Source organism: Triturus cristatus, chromosome 2_1 (genome assembly GCF_964204655.1).
Source record: "Triturus cristatus chromosome 2_1, aTriCri1.1, whole genome shotgun sequence".
NCBI classification, from domain to species: Eukaryota; Metazoa; Chordata; class Amphibia; order Caudata; family Salamandridae; genus Triturus; species Triturus cristatus.
This window is the reverse complement of record NC_140581.1, coordinates 882,107,579-882,130,290: the sequence shown is the minus strand read 5'-3', so window position 1 is coordinate 882,130,290 and position 22,712 is coordinate 882,107,579. Positions and strand designations below refer to the sequence as shown.

The 22,712-nt window shown below is 43.0% G+C and overlaps 1 protein-coding gene across 1 annotated transcript in view; it reads left to right on the top strand.

Annotated features, from left to right (window-relative positions):
- LOC146866029 (uncharacterized) overlaps positions 1–22,712 on the top strand; it is a 538,845-nt gene that overhangs the window by 72,832 nt on the left and 443,301 nt on the right. The window contains exon 2 of the mRNA XM_085640219.1: positions 4,311–4,421. The gene's annotated coding sequence lies outside the window, so the exon portion shown is untranslated. The remainder of the gene's footprint in view (positions 1–4,310; positions 4,422–22,712) is intronic.

Sequence of the window (22,712 nt, the reverse complement as noted above, 5' to 3'; positions counted from 1 at the left end):
TTACCCCCCCCGAAATTTTTAGTAGCTCCCCCCCGAACTTTGCCTCGAGTTGTGCCCCTGCTGTGTACTCGAGTGGCGACCAGAAGACAGATGCCACCAGAACCCCAGAGAATAGGACATGATCGTGTGCTGGGCCTCCATGGCGTGTGAATGCTGCAGGCCCTCAGGCAGCCGGCACTCCACTCCACCCAAGTGCCTGGAGGTGGGGCCTGTTGTCCACACACAGCCTCTGGCAATCCAGCTACTCAGTGAGGTCTCTGCTTTTGGCCGTGACTCCTCTGCCAGGGCTCCGGCCTCCTGGATCAAAGGCTGCCGCCGGCTGGCACAGCACCCATGATCTCTGCAAGCAGCCTGGCTGCGCCTCCCTTGGCCGCACTGCAGCAGCACAGCCACACCTCGCCTCAGCTCCACAGGACCTCAAACAGGTGGGACCCCACTGCAGCTGGGCACTCCAGTCAGCACGCAGCCTGGTCCGTTCCGAAACCTGGCGCCACCCACAGGGCCTTAGGAGATTGAGCCGTGTGGCGACTGGCCAGGGTGGGTGCTGATGAGCCGGCCCCTGGGGTATGACCTGTGTTCTGGAGGTTGCAGCACCGCATGCTGGAAAGAGCCACCTACCTGGCCTGCGGATGGGAGCACTGATGTAGGCTGCAGCAGATCCAGGGTGAGATACATGTTGGACAGCTTGGCGTCGGGGCACCCTGAATGGAAGAAGGTACAAACAGCAACGTTGGGCCACTGCATGCACAAACGGAGCCTCTCCTCCCCGCAGGGGCTGATGAGCAACTCAATAGTCTGATGCCAAAGCCCATAGCCCTGTGATCTTTAAGGCGTGTGCTGGACCTCTATCTCCGCATTTATCAGGAGCATGTGAGTGGAGCTACATTTGGGATAGCTTGTAAGCTGCCCAGGACTCTATGCAATCTATGCTGGCCGCCACAGCTTGGTGCTGCCTGGTGGGGTTGGTTGCACCCTTCTCCATTGGAACACACTTTTTCTAGACTTCTGCTCTCTGTTTTGTCAGAAACAAAGCTGATGTTCTTCTTATAGTTGATCCTAGTGTGGGCTTGACTGTACATTGTGCATATTCCCCCCCGTGGATGGCTGGTGCAGCAAAGTGAAGTGTGCGGTTTTTGAGTTGTTGCTGGAAGGGCTGCCCATGGGGTCGAGAGGGGAGTGGCTGACCTTGCAGCTAGCTGCTGGTGACCCCTGCAAGTTGGCTGCTTCCAATGAGGGCAAGAACAGCCACGCTTTCCCACTCACACTGATAAATTGTGAAAACCCCTGGGCAGGGAGATGGCCATGCACCTTAATTTGCAGGGGAAATCCATGCCGAAGGACGCACCTACAGGAAATTAAGCGACGTGGCTCCAGAGCTTCAGCAGACACATGACAAAATCCTAGATGTGATTGCAGATTCAAAAGCCTCCCTGCAGCTGCAGATTTGTTCTGTAGTTGAAGAAGTGGGTCTACTGAGAGCTGACCACCGCAGGCTCAAGGACAGAGTTCAGGAAACGGAGGTTGTGGTGGGAGAACTTAAACCTGCTCAGCAACTAATGCAGACTCAGTTGACAGACCTCACTGCTCACATGCAAATACTAGAACAGAGGGTAGAAGTTGTGGAGGGCAGCAACAGAAGGAACAATATACGCGTTGTAGGTCTGCCTCAGGGCACGGAGGGGACTGATATGGTCGCTTATCTGGAGGAATGGATGAAAACACAAGTGGCTTTAGCAGAACTCTCCCCCTTTTTTGCGCTGGAGCATGCACACCGGGTCGTGGCTTGACCTCCAGCCCCTGGCCGACTCACACGTCGGATGGTAGCCCGGCTGTTGCATTACAGGGATCATGACGTTCTGTTGCAAAGAGCTCACACAGTGGGCTCCTTTCACATAGTCAACATGACAGTGACTTTGTTCCCTGATTTCACCGCAGCTGTCCAGGCCAATTGAGAGTCCTTCCTTGCCATTAAATGTGAACTGCGAGATGCTGGAATTAGATATTTCTTGTTGTTTCCTGTCAAACTGAGGATATTGTTGGATGGGGTGACACATATCTTTCACTCACCTGCTGAGGCCACAAAAACCTCTGTATGGACTGGACGCCTCCTCCTCCCGGACAGCCAAAACAACGGAGATGTGAAAGATCTGCCACATCTAGAGTGTGCTGACCAATGAGAGCTCAAGCAGATAGAGACAAAGAGGCATCTTTGTTAGCGGCATCGGACATCATGCACAACCACTAGTCAGACTCTGATGCGGGCTCCACTTCTGACAGGCACTCTATGGACTCCGCTTCGGATGCTCTGTCAATGGACAAATTGAATTTGCCTCTAGTCATACCTCGCTCAGCGTACAACCTGATTTGACCTCCGCTGTGACTGGTTATAAGGGGGTCAAGGTTGGAGGGTTGCAATGACTTCTGCATTATATGTTCTCTGTGTGTTGGAGGGCATGCTGCCTACTGTTTGTTCTCACCAGAGCAATCTTAGTTGTGCTCTACCCGAGTGAGGCCGCCTAGCTGATATGATGGTTCTACTGTTGAGATGGCTGGGGCTCCTAGGGTGGAAATCTTTGTCTCTGCCTGTGTGCTTGGGGTCCCGGGGGAATACCTTATTGAGGGGTGCTGCCAATTGGAATGCTGTTGCTGGTGCGTGTATTTGTTCCTCCCTGCCACCCCAAAATGCTGACACTGGTTTACACGTCTGACTGCATGAATGTGGGGGTGTTTGATGGGAGTAGTTTCTATCACATGAGGTTGGTCTGGTTGACTCACTACTCCCTACACACAGGCTCATGGCTATGAATTAGTGGGTGATGTGCTTGTGGTAGTTGTTTCTTCACTTTGCTCTTTCTGGATTTGGATGGCTGACCATTGTTAGTCTGCCCTGGGGTCGGGGATTTTGTGAGTGTTTAGTGGGTTCAGGAGCTGGGGTTGATGTTTCACCAGGGGGTTGGATTCTGGGGAGATTGTTTCATATGTGCCCACATAACATGGCCCGACCCATGACTCATACAGATCTGAAGTTCCTCACTTGGAATATAGGAGGCTTCGGTACAGTGGTACAATAACACAAAATATATATGTTCCTTAAATGTTAGACTGTGCATATAGTCTCCTACAGGAGACACATCTCACAGCTCAAGAGGTGCATCATCTGCGGTGTCGCTGGAGGGGTCTGATGTTCGCCACTGGTTATTCAGCCTATTCCAGGGGTGTCTTGATTTGGGTAAGTGCAGGTGTACACTTCAAGACACTGCAGTCACACGTTGACAGGGGTGGTAGATATGTGTTGGTGGAGGGGAGTTTGGATGGGAGGCCATTGACCTTGGGTAACATCTATGCCCCCAACCAGGACCAACTTGCATTTTTTACCCAGTGGTCTAGCTTGCTGGGCTGTCTGTCCAACCAAGACCTAATTGTGGGAGGGGATTATAACTGTGTCGCCCACACATCTCTGGATTACTCCACTCCTCCTTTATCAGAGTGGCAAGGGGGTTCAGAGTCTGGGCTGTGGGCTGGGGTCTGGAGGATGTGTTTAGAGTGCAGCATGTTGGAGTCAGGGATTACTCATTTTATTCGACCCTCCATGCGCTTCATGTATGCTTCGATAGGATACTGTGCACACTTGTGTTCAAGAAGATGTATTAAAGTAGCAGAGAATTTTACCTGCTTGAAAGATTTCCTCTGGTTCACTAGCACAGGGCGGCCAAAACTTGTTCCATAAAGGCTGGTTCCATACCAGATTTTCGTGATAGCTCATAGAGCATATTTACATAAAATGCATCAAAATGGGAATTGTCTATATAGACAGGGTTTACCTTGGAAATCTTGGATGACTTTCACAGACCACAATCTAACACCCCTGCTCTAGCAGTAGCACTACCAGTAGCACTCACAAAAGAAGCAACATCACTTGAGGCACCCGATCTGAATAGCAGCTCCGTAGCTGAAAAGTCTCTTCTAGTAGAGAATGGAAAAGGATAGATAAGAGAGTCTTTGATGAAGGTGTTCAGAAGAGGTGTGGAGATAGTTAGACTGTTGAGATAATCTTCATCAGGATTACATTTTCAAGATTTCTATATTCACCAAAGTGTAAATATCGCAATGAGGTCTGTATTATACAGTGTTATAGGTCCTCATACAGTCATCACTGGCATTAGTTATATTTTATGGAATGCCAATGTGCCTCTCACACACCTGCCTGTAATCAAGTGACTGCTTATGATTTATTATTTGTTTTGTTTGTTAAAATTAAGACACTGTGAAAAAGGCATTATTTTTTAACCATAATTTATTTTTGGTTTTAGCTCTGTCCTTCACACTATCTGAAGAAAATATTCCATTGTCTACGAGGTCTTGGATTTCAAAGAAGAAAAGAAATGCTGTGTCACCAGCCCCTCAATGTCTAAGCAAAGAAGGTCAGTCAAAGGGTTGCTCATCTTTAAAATAGAAACTTGAATACAATTAATTTTGCCATTTTTGACGCTACCTGGTGGTGGTGGTGGACCCACCTGGATCTGAATCCACTACATCCATGCCCGCCATCCCCCCTTCCAACTCCACACTCCCTACTGCTCCCCAACCCACTGTCCGGGCCCGCTCCCCTAAGTAGGGAAGAGCCTCCTTTCCACCAGGCACCTCACCCCCTATTTATTTATTATTATTTTTATAAAGCACTCCGTCACCAGCTGGTATCCTGGTGCTAGCCAAAAGGGTTAGAGAACATACAGAAAGCGAAGAGAGCAAAAGAGGCCAGAAAATAGATCCAGGCTATAGGGAGACACAGCTCCGCACCTGTTACTTTTGAAAGAGCCAGGTCTTAATTGCCTTCCTATACTTTAATAGGTCGGTAATTGCTCTTAAGGCTGAAGGCAGACAATTCCAGAGCTTAGCTTCTTGAACCAAAAAAGTCCTGCCACCTTGCCTACATGTCCTAAACTTATGCTTTCTTTTCAATCTCCACTGCAAAGGAACAGAGCCATTCTCATGGAAGGCTTTGAAGGCCAGGCGAAGAGACTTGAACTGTATTCTTTGCTTACGTTGTAGCCAATGTGGCTACTTGAGTGCAAGGAAAGCAGAGGCTCTCCAAGATCTGTTCCGAGCAAGTTTTGCTGCTGCAATCTGCACCCTTGACAAACGATGCAAGAGATAATCTGGTGCATCCAAGAGAAGAGCATTAGAATAGTCCAGCCAGCTTAGCACAAAACTTTGAACCACCAAAGCTCTAGAGGTGGATGGAAGCATTGGCAACATTTCCGAATGGTTTTCAGGAGCGTGAAACACATTGACGTCATCCTATTTACATGGCTTTCCAAGCTAAGGTTATTGTCTAAGGTAACTCTCAGAAGAGCTTCCAGGATATTACGAGCAGTACAGTGGAGTAGCTCAGACTTGTCCCCGTTAAACTTCAGTGAGTTGCAACTAAGCCAATGAGTGATGTTGATTCTACAATTATGAAACGCAGAAAGCTCCTGATTGCCTAATTGCCAGCTAGGGAGACAATAAGCTGAGTATTGTCATTATAGTTGACCAGGTTCACTTTATGAGAATGTACCTGCTGCCCTGATGAGAATTTACCTGCTGCCCTGAGTGTGGAGGCTATTGACCTCCTGAGGCAGATCTCTGTGGGTTAGACAGCAGTGCTGAATGCACTCCAGGTGCGAACACCCTAGCTAAATCTGATAGTGTTGTACCTAGAAGGCATTCACGCTGACATGTCTGGCCTAAAGAGATATTTTTAGTCTCTGGCTTCCACACTCACGGCAGCCTTCCAACATTTCCAGCTTTCCACCCCTCCCCTATCTTTATCCCCCTACGTGCCCAAAGCACATGCACACATCATCATGCTCACCTCAACAGCCACATGCAGCACACACAAAGACAAACTTAAGAAGCAAAAAGACAGCACTCCCACTCACCAGGCAGTCACCACCCTCACCACTACATTCACTGACATACACACAGACAACACTACACCAGACCCTGCCACAGCCACTTACATCATACAGCCAGACACCACACCCACACTACCAGCCACCGAAACTACTGATGTCACACTGCCAGACACCACACCCACACCACCAGCCACAGGCACTACTGATGTCATACACACAGACACCACAGCCACATCACCAGCCACAGAGACATCACACACTTCCAAGCACACACATCATTCTACAGCCAATCAGACACACAGGAACATGCACACACAACACACACATCAACACCTCAGACCTCATGGTCCTCCACCTCTAACATCCAATACCTTGCCATTCCTCCTCCCCAGTGTCTCAAAACACTTACCCTGTGTGCCTCTGATCTTTTCCCTGCCACAGCTGACCTCCTTCCCAAACCCAAAAGGTCTGGTTTCCCACCCCTACCCTACCCTTCCACGTCAACACCAAACAAAACCTGCCCCCTACTGAAAAACTTCCTACCACCAAAGGGGATAAGAAACATAAAACCACCCATTGTGATACCGAACCACCCCCTGCTAAAACCCAAAGGACCACTTTCCCAACCCACGTGGGATGTATGATGTTACATCGCTAACCGCCACAACGGCAGCAATGACCGCGCAGTTTTTACATCGTGAAAGGCATCACATCGCACGCATTCACTGCGCATGCAGTTCCCACGCTGTTGTAGTGTCTCTGCTGCTTTAGGCAAATACAACGCAGTTCACGAAATCGCATGCTATTACATCGTTTTTCCGACTGTGTTTATTAAGTATCTGGGGCGTGTTGTTTTGTAAACCAGTAGTGTTAAGTTTGTATAGTATAATATGAAACGGCAACATACGCTCACCAATCGATTACTTAAAAAATGTTGTACATGTTTTCAATTAAAGGCTTTCTTTTGTTTTATGTTGCAGAAGCGCCTTTTGGGGATTAGTCACGGGCCACATTATCTGTTGCTGCTAACGCTTTTCAGAATAGAGATCCAGCTCGATATTGCCATAATTCAATTGCTTAAACGTCAGCTCCTGACCGTCATCCAAAACTAAATGCTTCAATCGGTCACTTTTCCTTGTTTTGTCACGTGTTTTTTGCCAAGTACCTAGTAATGAAGCTACACACAACACCAAAGTCTGACTTCATCATTCGAGTGCCTGTCCGTCATCCAAATCCAAATGCTTCAATCGAGCAATGTTGTGGAACATGCAGTACGTTTCCCTAGATTGGGAGGAAACCATGTTTTTGCAAAACTGCACGCATTATTATACAGATGTATATAGGTAATTTTAAGTTCTTACCTTTGCGGAGGTCTGCCTTCCACCTGCTCTCTGTCTCTCGTCGAGTCCCGGAACAACGTCCATAACGTCTGTGCTACGTAACTGCATAAACCGCCTGTTGTGCAAATGAAAAAAGGACTGTCACCTTGCTATGTAATATTTAAAACCTATATATGTAAGCCTTGAAGTCACATATGTAAGCCTTGAAGTCACTTACCTGGACGTGACCTGCCCTTTGTTCATGTCAGCACGCGTTGTATCTGTCATCTTTTCGTTGCATCTGTCACCTTCCGTGGCTATGCTATGAGGTCAAGTCGCAGCATAGCATATCAAGTCGCAGCATAGCATAAGGTGTATTACTGGTGCTTACATCCAATCCATTGAGTGTTCGTGCCCCCCCCATCCAACTGCCCCTACTAATTGGAAATTAATTTTTAGTCAATACAAGTCATCGCATAATGTCTGTCCCGTGGATATGTATTGTTAATAAATGAATTTGCATAATTCATCGCATAATGTCTGCCCCGTTTGCATACGCATATGTCTTGCCTGGCCCGTTTGCATATGCATATGATGTCTGCCCCGTGGCTATGGTATGATGTCATAATCCGTCATATAAAACATTTTTATTTTGAGCAAGTGCATGTCCTCTGTAGTAAAATAATATTTTTCATAATCCGTCATGTAAAACGTTTTTATTTTGAGCGAGTGCATGTCATCTGTAGTTAAAAAAATATTTCCTAATGTAACCATGGCGCTTTTATTTTGAGCAAGTTGCATATGCATCATGTCATAATCCGTCACGTGCCCTGTGCTGTCATCTTCCGTGCAAAAATGTATTCCCCTAATGTAACCATATGTCATTGCATATGATATCTGCCCCGTGGCGCATATGATGCCTTGAGAATCCCTCACGTGCCCCGTGCTGTCATCTTCCGTGCAAGTGCATCTGTAGTTAAAAATGTATTTCCCTAATGTGACCATATGTCACTGCATATGATGTCTGCCCCGTGGCGCATATGATGTCTTGTCTGGCCCGTTTGTGCATTTGCATATGCATATGATGTGTGGCCCGTGTCTATGATATGACGTCATCATGTGTGTCCCGTGGCGTGCTTATTTGGCGGCCCGTTTGTCCTTTTGCATATGCATATGATGTGTGTCCCGTGGCTATGATATGACGTCATCATGTCATATCCCGTCACTTTAAGCCTCGATACAAAAGGCGTTTTTATTTTGTCTCGTCCCTGATTTTCATGTCATTCATTCCATCTCCCATCTCCTATGTCACCGCAGCACGCGTGTCATTTATTCCGTCACCTTCCATCACCTATGTCATCGCAGCACGCGTTGTCATGGCTAGCGATGTTATTGCCAATGCGCATTAGTAGCATGCGTTCTAAAAGCATGCGATGTAAAGCCTCCTGCGATGAGAAAGTCGCGTTGCGATGGCAGCGCGTGAAAACACCGTCGTTGTAATGGGTGTTTCCTTCCCAAACGTTCTAAGCTGAAGAGTACTAGACCTGTTCCCACTCTCCCTATACCCACCACTAATATAAAAAGATACAAGATACCCAGAATGATCCAACCTAGCTCTCCCAACCCCGAGACCAGCCATCCCACACCCCAAGCCAGACCTCCCAATCTCGAGTCCAAAACTCTCACTGACCTACCCAACCCACCCAAAGGACCATACCAGACCCCCAATCTAAACCACAGCCCACCCGAATAACTTTTCAGAGGTGCCTGGACTGTCCATTGGATGCCCCTTTTCTCGGGAGGTTTCCGTGGCAGCGATCTGGTTGGCAAGTTATGTGGCACAGCAGTGTGCTGGACCACATCACCATTTTTGGACTAGCCATTGGTCTTTGCGAACATTGATAATTTGTCTGAATAAATACTTTGTAGTTTATGTTGACCTTTGTCCTGCCTTTGCTACTGAAGCTATTTGTTGTTATTGAACGTTTTGTGATGTATCACAACTTTGGGTTTGTTTCCCCATGATGGCTGATCCATGTGCAGTGGTACGTATGGTCAAACCTTGGGACAAGTTATGGAGGGACAGAGGATGAGGGTCAATGTTCAGTAGTTTGATGAGTGTGATGAGTTCCAATTGTGACATACATTGCTTTGTGTGTTATCTGCTATGGTAAGTGTAGCATCTTGCCTTGCCCAATGTACAAGTCTTCAGGCTTTCAATACTACCTGAGATGTATGGTGGATATGTGTTACATAGTGATAGCTATTTGTTACTTTGGAGGCACAAGCATGCATTTTCATATGTGTTCTTTGAACTACTTCTAGTAGATGTCTGACTACTGCTGTTGCTGTTGTGTTGCTTTTAGGACTTTCACTAATACATTAGCCACATGAGCATGCCACTATGTGACAATGTTCTTTGTACCAACTATACACCATGCCACAGGTCCAATGCACATAGTTACATTGATGCAGGTCCAATCGGGACTGTGTCCTTAGCTGTTGCCTTCCAGGAGTCCTCCTGTTTTCGATGCCCACAGCTGAGGGGAGTCTTTACAGTGTGGCCTTTAAATATCTTAGACCGTAGTTTTTGGAAATTCCATTTACCTGACTTTTCTTATTCATGTGGGTGGTGTATGAAGGGGCAGTACAGTGCCTTTGCAGTGGAGTTGTTTATATTCTTGCCTGAGACATCCATACAGTTGTATTTTCAATGTCGCAACAGGAGCTCGCTTGTGAGCAATGTGAGGGTGTCACAGAAGATGACAGCTGTGTGATTTGTGAGGAGGTGCTGTTTGGTGATGCTGTTTATTGCACTCTTCTTTACACCAGCTTCTGAGCTGTCCACACATGCAGATTTTGTGAGTGTGTGCCTGTATATTGTCCCTGATCTGGACATAGAGATAACTATTCAGATGTGATAGGAACATACATTTGATGAAGATGCATACAGGGACACACTAGATATGTTTGCACCAGGGATACAATGCCCCTAACCATATCCACAGTGTTGCGTCTCAAGAGGGGGGGTGTATGCAGTGTATGAAACCAATTATTGATGCCTAGTGCGTGTAAAAGGTGGCTAGGAGTGCTTTCAGTTAGGTGATGTGCAGTGAATGTAGATTTTCAGCAGGGATATTTGACCTACACACACTAACACATACACACCCTCTCTGTCTCCTCTGTTATGGTAGACTTGTACAGTTTTGTAAAATGTGTGTTGGAATGTGTTTTTAGTGTCCTCCACAACAAGAAGTAGAATGGAATGAGTGTCCAGCGGGGGTTTCTCACAGGTGCGTGGCTGACATACAAGAGAGTGTGGCTTACAAGCATGTAAGCTGTAATGTGATTGCCATACTGCCCCACACAGGCAATATATTTGTTCTTTTGACATAGCACAACAACAAGGTATATGTTAACACTAGTTACATTGCATGTACAAGGAATGGGTACTGCTGGATTTACCAATGGTTGTTACTTGCATTGGTTTACGAGTTACTACTCAGACTTAATTGCATGATAATTATGGTGATGCTTCTGATCTGACCTAACAGCACTGGGGATGGCCTTTTATGGGTATCGTGGCTGTTCCATTTGAGACAGTGGTAGGTGGTACTGCTGCAGAGTTGACTATAATTCATTAGGGCCCTTCCCTGCATCAGCTTTTACGACCTGCCGGTGATGACCACTGAAAGACCCGGAACGCTTCAAACCCTTCTGTTAGATTGTCACTACTCACTCTTTCCAAGGTCCCTTCAGGCCCCCTCTTGTCCAGCTTCTTATGGAATTTGTATAGGCTAAATGTCCCAGCGTGTTGATTTGGGAACATGTTTCTCACATCCCCCATTCATACAGACAAAGGTACAGCCCAGCTTTTCCATGGCGGTGCCTCAATTTGGTGGGGACCCTGTGTAGACAGGTAGGTGGGCAACTTACCGGCAGTTCCATCCATGATGGTTTCGATTTTGGTCATCAGTGAGCAGGTACAATAGCAGCAGGATAGGCTTCATGTTGGCACAGCAAATGAGAAGCTATGTAGAGGTGGGTGTCGGCCTTATATCCCTCCCTTTCCACCAGCTCGGATGAGGTGGTTGGACATCCACGGGTGGCTCATCGGAAAGGAGCATCATAATAGTGCGGGGGGGGCCCGTTGTGTGGTACGCTCTTTGAAAGGCTCCATTGGTCCTTTACGACGCCACCACGATCGGAATTTCCAGTCCGAGTCGGAAGGACTGAGGTCGCATTTCTGTTCATACACATGCATTGTAATCCGGCGGTCGGAGCGACCGCTTCTGACCTAACAGCGGGGGTCCATCTGGCTCCAACAGGACAGTGGAAGACGGTCTAACCGGCATCATAATTTGCCCTTAAACCTACTCCTATACTACTTTGAAGACACCTGTGTTGGTCTTCTACACTGCTCAGGACAAAACCATCTCATGCTGACTGCCAAGGGAACTCAGCCTCTGACTCCTGCTTCCACACCCTCAAGATATTCTGGAAGATTTTTGATTGGCTTCCAGTTGACGCTCACAGAACAGTCACTTGCTCCCTCATCCTCAACAATCTGGACTACTGAAACGCGTTCTATGTAGGAATCAATGCACAACTGTCCAGAAGCCTCCTGTGCATACAGAGCTCAGCTGCCAGACTCTTACTCAGACTACATCCCACACCTCCATCACCCCACACCTCAAAAACCTCTGCTGGCTCCCCATCCAAAAATGGGCACTCTTCAAACATCTCATACACACATAAAACGCCTTGCACAGCATCTGCCCACCTACTTCAATATTCACTTCTAGAGACCTAACTGACATTTTTGATCAGTCAGACATCCTGTCTCTGCACATCCAAGCCATGGCTTCAGGACTTGAATTTTACAAGAAATTGAAGACTTGGCTCTTCATCCAGTGTCAGCCCAGGCTTAGACTGACAGCTCTTAATGCCAGCATACCATCCCAGGTAAGTTGCATGCTCTACAGATAAACATAATATAACATACATTACACAACATAACGTAATGTAACATAATGTAACATAACATAACATCACATCAAACACATACACATATTTCAAGTAAAACATAATTTACTTACTTCACTGCAAGACTAACACAACTTAACTACAAAAAACTGACATTACCCACCACTAAAACTCTAAAAAATTAACAAAATTGCCTTATTCCAAGAGATGCCGTCTACCTCTATCATCCACAGCAGTTTACTCAAACTAAATTAAAAGAAGACTTAAAAGCAATGCAAGCAGTAAAATAAAAATATATTTATTTGTGTATTTGTGTGTCAAAATGTTAAAAATATGCAACCATGCAAAATGTGTACATAAAATGTTACAAACTGATAAAATGTTAAATATAAGTTAAAAAATCAAAAGGAAAATGTTTTTTTTTTGCAAAATAGGTTTTGGGAAAATAAATGTAAACACTCTATATGTAAATCATGTTTTATGATTTTCCAAAAATTTAACAGTTACATGAAAATGTAATAAAAATGAAAAACGTTAGATATAATACTATAGTATTTAGAAACATGGGAAAAAATAATTAATTATGAAATATAGATAAATATAAAATACACTGCTTTCTTGAAAGCAAGCAACTTGGTACAGCAATGTGTCTATGTGTAAAACATGAAAGACAAGAAATAAACCACTACTAAAATTGAATACATAAAAACATTTGTTACAAAAACGAAGCATCTTGTACAGAAGTTTAATAATTTTTTTTTTTTTAAATAAAGCGTTGTTGACTTTTTCTATCTTATCAAAATATATCATATTAAAATAATTTACAAAATGTAATGTTTATTGAACCAAAAGGGGACAACCCATTCTATGAAATGGTATTAATAATGAAACAATATTCAGGAAAGTGTTGGACTCTAGTGGGTTCAGATTTACTATTTCCACCCCAAATTAGGAACATTGTGAAGGTTTTGAGCTCTGGGATGTGAGGAGTTTATATTTACTATTCACACTTCAAACCTAGCCACAATGGGGAAATGTTGGACTCTGAGGGGTTTAGATTTCCTATTCCAAACGTAGCAAAATTGAGGAAAGCGTTGGCCTCTGGTGGCTTCGCATTTGCAATTTCCACTCCAAACGTAGTCACACTGTCGAAAGAGTTGGACTCTGGGAGTGTAGATTTACTATTACCATTCCAAAATTGTCTATACTGGAGAAAGTGTTGAAGACTGGGGTCCAGGTCAGATTTACTATTCACAGTCGAAACCTAACCACATTGGGGAAAACATTGGATCTCTGGAGGGTTCACATTTTTTTGTCCCACTCCAATCATAGCCACATTAGGGAAAGTGTTAGATCCTGCAGAGTTCAGGTTTAATATTCTCACTCCAAAACTAGCCACCGTGGGAAATTGTTGAACTTTAGGGTGTTAAGGTTAACTATTCCTACTCCAAACCTTGCCATAGTGGGGCTGTTCAAATAAAAACTCACACTACAGATCAAATCAAGCTAATTAGAATAAATACTTTAACATCATAAAATGTAACTATGTTAATTAAAAACTAGAAAATGAAAAAATACATACTTTATATATATTTAGACTTCACAACTTTAAATAATTATATGTACTAAAATGTTTAAAAAGTTATACATTAATTATTAGTATTAGAAACATATTTTAAATTTATCTAAAATTAATAAATATAAAATAGCTTTATATTTCTAAATGTATTCAACATGTTTACAAATTAGTAACAATAAATGTGTACTACTTTTTATTTTTACATTTCTATATCGATTTGTAATCACCATAAAGATTTATCAAGATTTAAAATATGAAGACATTTAATTGTTTTACTAAAACAAACAGATACAAAATAAACACCAAAAGCAGTAAATAGATGACACATTTTTAAACACATTCCAATGTACTTACATTTTTAAATTCAACAATTCTCTTTTTATTACATTAAAATTATTAGCTTTTTCTTTACATTCAATATAATAACTAAAACAATCCACCATAACATTTAATACAATGTTTTTATTTTAAATTAAAAATGTAATACTATTATATTTAAATATTAGTTAAAAACAAAGTAATTCTGTCACTACCCTCCCAACATCCCTTTAAACCCAAAAACATGAACTAATTTTATAATAATGTTTAAAAAAAAGTTAAATATGTAAAAAATTGCAGAAATAATTTTTTTTAATGTATACATATTATTTTATGCACTAGCCACTCATATCTCTAATAAAAATGGAAACCAATAAAATAGCTTATTGATGCCTAATAAAATCCAAAAATGTAAAAGAATTATTAAAAACATCCTAACATTTTAAATTATTTCCCACTTTATTCTCTATACTACCCAAGCAGTAACACAATTCATCAAAACATTATTTAAACAATACTTGATAAAACACCCAAAAAAGTATTGTAAAGGACATACTTACCAAAATAATTCAATTTCTCGATGTACTCCTTCCCACAATGTTCTTACTTCAATATTTAATATCATCGATATTAAGGACACACAGCATCAGGAGGAGACTTTCTTAAAAGGGTTGGGTATTCTCTATCGTCATAAAAGATTTTCAGATCTGATAGATGACTAGGTCTGCTTGAGTGTAGTGCTTTGAAAATGATGCAGCAGAGGTTAAATTTGATTTGGGCTTCTAAGGAAAATGAGCGTAGATTCTTTAGAATGGGGAGATGTGGTAAATAGCATCTACCCCTTCAGACACTCATAACCAGAGCCTTTGTGGATTATTTAGAGTTAGTTGCCAAATATTTTGGGATGTCCTGTCCATCCTCTGTAAAGTAAATACCTATTTTGATTGCTTTCTTTACATTTAAAAAAATAGTACTGGTTTCTTTTGATTTTGATTTGTGCTGTGATCTGTTGCAAGAGGGAGGAAGCATGTTTGGATTTCCTGGCCCCCAAAATGATAATGAATTCACAAAAAGTTAGAGGTTTGTACTGCCTATCTGAAGCTAGTGTTTGGGAACATGATTTACATTTCACAGAAGAGGAGTAGTTGAAAGAGGTTGGTTTTGTGGCATTGGAGATGTACGTGTTGAAGGCGATTGGGCTAAGGATAAAACAAATGGATTTGCTATCAGGAACTACAGTCTAAGTAAGAAATAGTAGGATACTGTGTATGAGCCTGGTTTAGTCTGAAAGTGTTGCTTTCTTGAGTAAGAAAAACTATCTATTTGCAAGGTTTAATTTATGAAATTTCAAATAACATTTAGCAATTAATTATTGGTCAGGACTGACTTAAAGGTATTATTAATATCACTTCAGGAGGTCATATTCATGAATAGCATGGTGCTTTCTACATACTGGTGACCTGAGGCTGTTACTATGTCACTTAGACACTATAGAACAGCACATCTAAAAAGAAGACAAAAATCAATTACCATCTAAGGGCCCGATTACCATCTGCCTGACATCCAGAGTATCGGTCCAACTGCCAGATTACAATGTCAGCTGTTAGAGCAATTTGGGATGGGCGAAAGACTGCCGCCTCCAACAGGTTCAAGGAGCCCAATGGGCTGGCGGTCGGACCGTAATCCCTACAATGGGGCAGTCACTGAGCAGGCACCGCCATAGGGATTATGATGTTCTCTTCCCTCTGCCTTTAAATGGCCGCCATGTAAAACAGACGGAATGGGACTGGGTTTCCCTAGCAGGACCCATGTCCCCCATGGGCCTCCGCTGTGAAGTCTGGGGGACACATGTGGTGTCCCCCAAGTATGGTTTGGTGCCTGGCACACAGTGCATGGATGTTCAAAAACATCCCTTTTTCCATTGCGGCTTGTGCTGCGGCCCTTTTCCAATTCCTTGTCGGACAGACTCATGCCTGAAACGATGACCGTCAGACGCTTGTCCAACCACCATCATAATGAGGCCCCTATTCTGCACCCAAAGTGAAGACAAAATAAATTGTTAGTATTTTAGTTAATATTAAAAATATATTAAATTAAACAAAATCACACTTTGGACCACCTTTGGGCTGCTCATAAAATGTTTTTTTGTCAGTGCCACGTCCTGATCAGGATTTGTAGAAGTGAACAACTTAAATGGGCATGCTAAAAAAATGTCAAGGCATAGTTTAATCTTGTGAACGAGCAGTCACAGGACAACGTTCAAGAGGAGCAACTTCTGTTCTTAATAGTAGGCATCAGAACAAATATTTACAATTTTGGTATGAATGCTTTGCTATTTTTCCGAATCTCGTGTATGGACTAATATCTTAGGAAGAATCCTATAAGGAATAGATGTTTAAGTGGAAAACTATCTTAGCCAGTAGCTATCATCATTCCACTGCAGTTTTGTAATGATTCGTTGTGTCTAAGATTAAACCAAATGCATGTGCTTATATCACATTTTAGGTGAGGATTTGAGAAAAAGAGACCTCAGGTGTCACAGAAGAGTTTTAAGTCCTCATTGCTGAAATCTAATTGTTGCTGTTAATTCAGCTTTATGTAAATATTAAGTTTGTTTAATGTGTGTATCGAATGTGAGGTAAATCTGCTTTACTATACGCACCCAACCCAAGTTTGTAGTGCTGAACGAGGAATATTATTGTGGCTCTTGCATACCAAATGTGTGGGGAAGCAGCTGCTCGGAATGGCAGATAAAGTCATTAACATGGTGTGTTCAGCTGTGGCTGTGTGAAGTGAGCACAGTGCAAACAAGCATTAACGTGGTCACAATGGGCTTATGGACTTGTTTCTACAGAACGCCGACTTCCTTTCAAAGACCTTCCGGGCTAAATACACATCACATAGTTACTGCTCAGTGGCCGCGTTATTTTCCATCTTTTTAAAATCTTCTAGTGTTTGAGGAAGCTATAAAGAAATTTAATAAAAAATAAAGGTGAGGACTGACCGAAGCTTAAGATTAGTTCATGAGGCAATATTCTAGTTTATGGACAACATTAAAGTATAAACATATTTGGATTATTTTAATATATTTCTCCTTTTTATTATTTTGCTTATATTTAACTGTAGTGAATCGGAGTGAAAGTAGGACATTAATATAATGCACGAAAATTATTTGTGGGTTTGGTAGAAGCCTTGAACAGAAAACTAATAGGCTCATGAAGAAGTTGGGAATTCAAACTTGTGATAAAACCTGCCTCCTATTTCTTCAAAAACATCATTTTATATTTAATTAAGCTGAAGAGCATGTTTTCAGATAGACGTAAAATGAGTGTGACATTTCTAAAGTGAACCTCGTAAGGACACGACAAAGTGAATTATTCTGACTGACATCCCGTGGCAACAGAAATACGAAATGCATACATGGAAAATGTGTTCTGTAAAAATAAGGGAAAATTTGGGCCTAGGAGGACAATTCTTCATTAGCTGTTCACTTGCAGTGATGTGCACCTGAATGATCTGAAGGAATTAGGGGGACCTCAACAGATGCCCAGAATGTAACTGCATGGCTGAGTCTATTAGAGGGAATGGAGCCATCCTGAACGCAGTATGTACACAATAAATGTGAAGTGACAATAATAAATTAGGATCCAATTCTTGATAGGAGTAGCCTTTGATCACAAATCGGTTTCATGTTACCAAGGCTGGTATCTACAGAGATGAACTAAGGCAGAAGTTATAGGGCATCAACACTTATTACCACTACAAATTAAGAAAAGGCCCCACAGATAGTCTATTTCTTGGCGAATAGGAAGTCTCCAACGCCAAATGCTTTTTTGTTACATCGTCTAACTTCCTTGCACCATTACTTCACAGTGCAATAGCAGAATACATGTTTATAGAGTGCTACTACTAATGTGTGGTGGCTTTAACTGAATAAAAGTGCACACATGCATCATGCAACAGCATAGTTTTATCAAGTACAATAACAACTACAAAGTCATTATTTCTTTCATGTAAGTCATACTGGTACAGGCAATAGGTATGAAAATTGATTGTTTGGAGCAACATTTAATTTGTGCCAGTGGGTCCCAGTGGTTGACAACAGCGCTTCTTATAGGGAACTATGGGGCACATGCATCAAGCTATTTACCAGTCGCAAATGCGAATCGACCCCTTTGCGACCGGTAATTAGCCATTTGGGATGCATCAAGCCCAAATCCAATCGCAAATTAGGTAATTGCAAAATTTGCGATGACCTATTTTGGAGATGCATTTAGGGAATCGCAACTTGCGATTCCTTAAATGCAATGCAAGAAGCAACCTGAGATTACTACTTAGCATTAAGGAATCGCAAATTATCACCAACTTCAAGTTGGTGGTAATCTGCAAATCCTTAGAAATTGCATTTTTCTAAGTGCCATGTGGAGCATACACGTGCCGTTAGGGCATGTGTGTGCACCACATGTGCACACATGCCAGTTTTGGGGGTGAATGAAGGTGGCCTTTTGGCCCCCATCACCCTTGAAATTGCATGCGCAATTTGCGATTAACTTTTTGGTAATCGCAAATTGCGAGTGGTTTCCCATTCATTCCTATGGGCCTTTAGGCCCATAGGAATCAATGGGAAGGCATTCCCTATTAGCGAATCACAATTTGCATTTCGCTAATAGGAAATGTGTAGGAATCGTAATTTATTTAGCGATTCCTACATGCATAGGGAATTGCGAGTCCTTAATAGCGATTCCTTAAAAATCGCTATTAAGGAATCTCAATTCCTTACATTGATGCATGTGCCCCAATGACTCTTGCTAGTTGGTCCCACATGTTCAATAAACTATATGACTATGGGTTAGAACATTTGGAAAAGAGGTGGATTAGTTTAGTGTAGTTTAGTTTTCTTGGTTTTAGAGGGCTTTAGTGAGAGGGGAGGTTTGTTGTGGGTAGAGTGGATGTGAACAGCTGGGTAAGGGGTAAATGAATTTAGTGTAGTTTAGTTTTGTGTGTCCTTGAGGTTTATAGAGAGTCTGTTGTGGTTGGAGTTGGTGGGGTTATTTTTTGTAAAAATAAACACTTTTTTCCTACTTTGGGGTTTGTATTTTAATATTTTGGTCATTATTATACTGTATCATAAGTTGTACTTCTTACTGTAACATGTTTAAAACAGGATGTTCTACCTACCTACCTACCTACCGTCACAGAAGACACTGAGCCCCAGACATGGCCCATTACAAAGGGCTTGTTCAAAGTGTGCACCCTTATCCTTGCCTCACTACTCTACTCTCTACTTGACTTAAGCACCCTTACCCACAATCAAACCCCAAAACAAGACCTCTTGTCCACTGTCCTATAATCACTGTTTTAAAACAGATGATCCATTACCTTTTCCTCTCTTCTTCATGTCTTGGCTTGCTGTCACCTGAGAGCACCCACCCTCCCATCAGTCAGTAGTAGTAATATCTGTGTACCGTTTCGCCCTCTGCACGTAGTCACCACTCAACACAAAGGAGGAATACAACTTACCACAATCAAAGGAATGCAGGAGATGTGCACTGCATACTGTGAAGTTCTGTCCATCCCCAAACTCAATCACTTCCTCCGTCCACTTCTTAACTGATCAGAAATGTTTTGTCTGCCACCTCCCTTATGATTTGCTGTTGCCAGGGGTTTTTGCAAAGGGACTAACTGCTGGTGGTCCTAACAGTCCCTAACAGGGAAGTTATCATAGGCTAAACCAGGTTCTTCATATTCAGAATGGAGCTTGGAAACCAGCAAAGAAGATAGATGCAGAGTGAGTAGACTTACTTAACTGCCATCTTCCTTCCACTACAGATGTGCTATACTCATGGGCTTGTGAAAGCTGTTCTTAACTAGCTACATTTTTAACTAATTCCTCTTACCCAACTAGTTATCAATTTCCTAACCCTCTTGCTGTTATCTATTTCCACCTTCAACAGATCTCAGACCTGGCTGGACGGATGTCATGCAAGCAACATTAAACTGTCATTGGGAGGTTACAAAAAAAATTGAATTTGCCTGCACAATTCGCCTAATCTAGGCCAGAAAGGGACATCATAATTCAGAGAATAGTTTATAACAACGGTAGGCCAGGGATAGGGGGGGTGCACATTTTTCTCCACAATCTATGCCCCATACTGAATCAGTCCACATGATTATTCTACCAAAGCTAACCTCCTTCTGTGACTTGAATGTTCTTTGTGCTTACTGTACTAACTGACTCCCCCTTAACACTTGTGTTGATTTATGCTGGGCTTTGGCTTCCCACTCACTCTGCTTTTTTCTTCGTTGCTGGTTTACAAGCTCCATTCTGAATATGAAGAACCTGGTTTAGCCTATGATAATTTCCGTGTTAGGGACTGTTAGGACCAACAGCAATTAGTCCCTTTGCAATAACCCCTGGCAACGGCAAATCATAAGGGAGGTGGCAGACAAAACATTTCTGATCAGTTAAGAACTGGACGGAGGGAGTGGTTGAGTTTGGGGATGGACAGAACTTCACAGTATGCAGTGCACATATCCTTCATTCCTTTGATTGTGGTAAGTTGTAGTCCTCCTTTGTGTTGTGTGGTGACTAGGTGCAGAGGGCAAAGCAGTACACAGATATTACTACTACTGACTGATGGGAGGGTGGGTGCTCTCAGTTGACAGCAAGCCAAGACATGAAGGGGAGAGGAAAAGGTAATGGATCATCTGTTTTAAAATAGTGATTATAGGACACTGGACAAGATGTCTTGCATTGGGGTTTGATTGTGGGTAAGGGTGCTTAAGTTAAGTAGAGAGTAGAGTAGTGAGGCAAGGATAAGGGTGCACACTTTGAAAAAGCCCTTTGTAATGGGCCATGTCTGGGGCTCAGTGTCTTCTCTAACGGTAGGTAGGTAGGTAGAACATCCTGTTTTACACATGTTACAGTAAAAAGTACAACTTATGATATAGTATAATAATGACCAAAATATTAAAATAAAAACCCCAAAGTAGGAAAAGAGTTTATTTTTACAAAAAATAAACCCACCAACTCCAACCACAACAGACTCTCTATAAACCTCAAGGACACACAAAACTAAACTACACTAAATTCATTTACCTCTTACCCAGCTGTTCACATCCACTCTACCCACAACAAACCTACCCACTCACTAAAGCCCTCTAAAATCAACAAAACTAAACTACACTAAACTAATCCACCTCTTTTCCAAATGTTCTAACCCATAATCACCCATAAAAGGTCCACCCCTTTCCCTACTAAAAACGCTCCTCCAAATGTCCAAGTATTTGCTGTATGTCTCTCTGGCCCTCTTTTAATTCATTAATCCATCTGAGACCCTCTTAGAGGAGGAACTCTACAGTTAAGGGTGGGAGGAGTGATGGTGGCTGCTGTGTGGAACAAGGATCCACTTGGCTGCCTGCAGTAGCTAGGGTGATGGTGGCTTGCCATTAGTTCCACCAGTTGGATACTGCAAGTTAAAGAAACTGCTTCTGCCTCTGCTTTCTCCTCTTCCAGTATACCAGCCAGCTGTACTCCACTACAATCGCTTCCATTTTTTGGAGGCACAGCCATGCAGCTACCTCCCATTAGCACCCTTCATCACACCCCTCATTACCAAAGCCAGCACCTTCATCCTCCTGGAATATTTTAGCTTTCACCTAGAAGACTACACCAACCCAAATTCTACAACCCTTCTAGAGAACCTTGGAAATCTCAGCCCCCAGCATGTTACTGAACCCACTCACACCACCAAACATCTCTTTAATCCAATTTTCTCCTTAATCAGCAACATCACAGTCGACAAGTCAGCAAGTTGTACAGACCACACCCTCATCAGTTTCAGCATACCCATCCCGCACTACCACAGACATACCACCATTGGACACACCTGCAGCAGATGGAAAAGAATCACAGAAGAGGACTGGGCTTCTACCTACTCCGTGACCAGCCCAAAAACACCAGCAACTTGCCAAAAGCCATCAAGAATCCCCAACAGCTGGATCACTGCACAAACAGACACCCTGACTCCACTCTAGCACAACCTAATGGCAAGAGCCTGACACAGGCCAGCTGGTGGTCAAAGGAATTCATGCTGACAAAATACCAATGAAAGCAACTGGAGCACAAACGAATAACAAGTGAAGATACCAAGAATAACGGCACCAGCAGATTCAGAATACCAATGCGCAGAGCTCTTGCAGATCACACTGATGCAAGCACAAACAGCAGCAAGGAAATCTTTGCCACCATTCAAAATTTCATCATCACCCTTCCACCTCCAGCAACATCACGTTCTTACAAGACCTTTCCAACAAGCTCTTGGAATTCTTCTGAAACAAAATTACCTCCTTGTATGGCAGCTTCGACCCTCAACCAGACCTCGTCACTATCGCACCTCAGCTTCCTATCACAGGTGAAGAGCAAAGCCTGACCATCATTGATATTGTCCATGCCGTGAAAACCGTCCACTCAGGGCCCCGTCCAACACTTTCCTTGAACACAACTTCACCAAAGGACTCCTACAATTCAGCAAAGCACTAATACTGATCCTAAATGACCCCCCCCCCCCTCAATGCTAAGCCTTCTTGTGGCTATTTGGGGTCGTTCACACT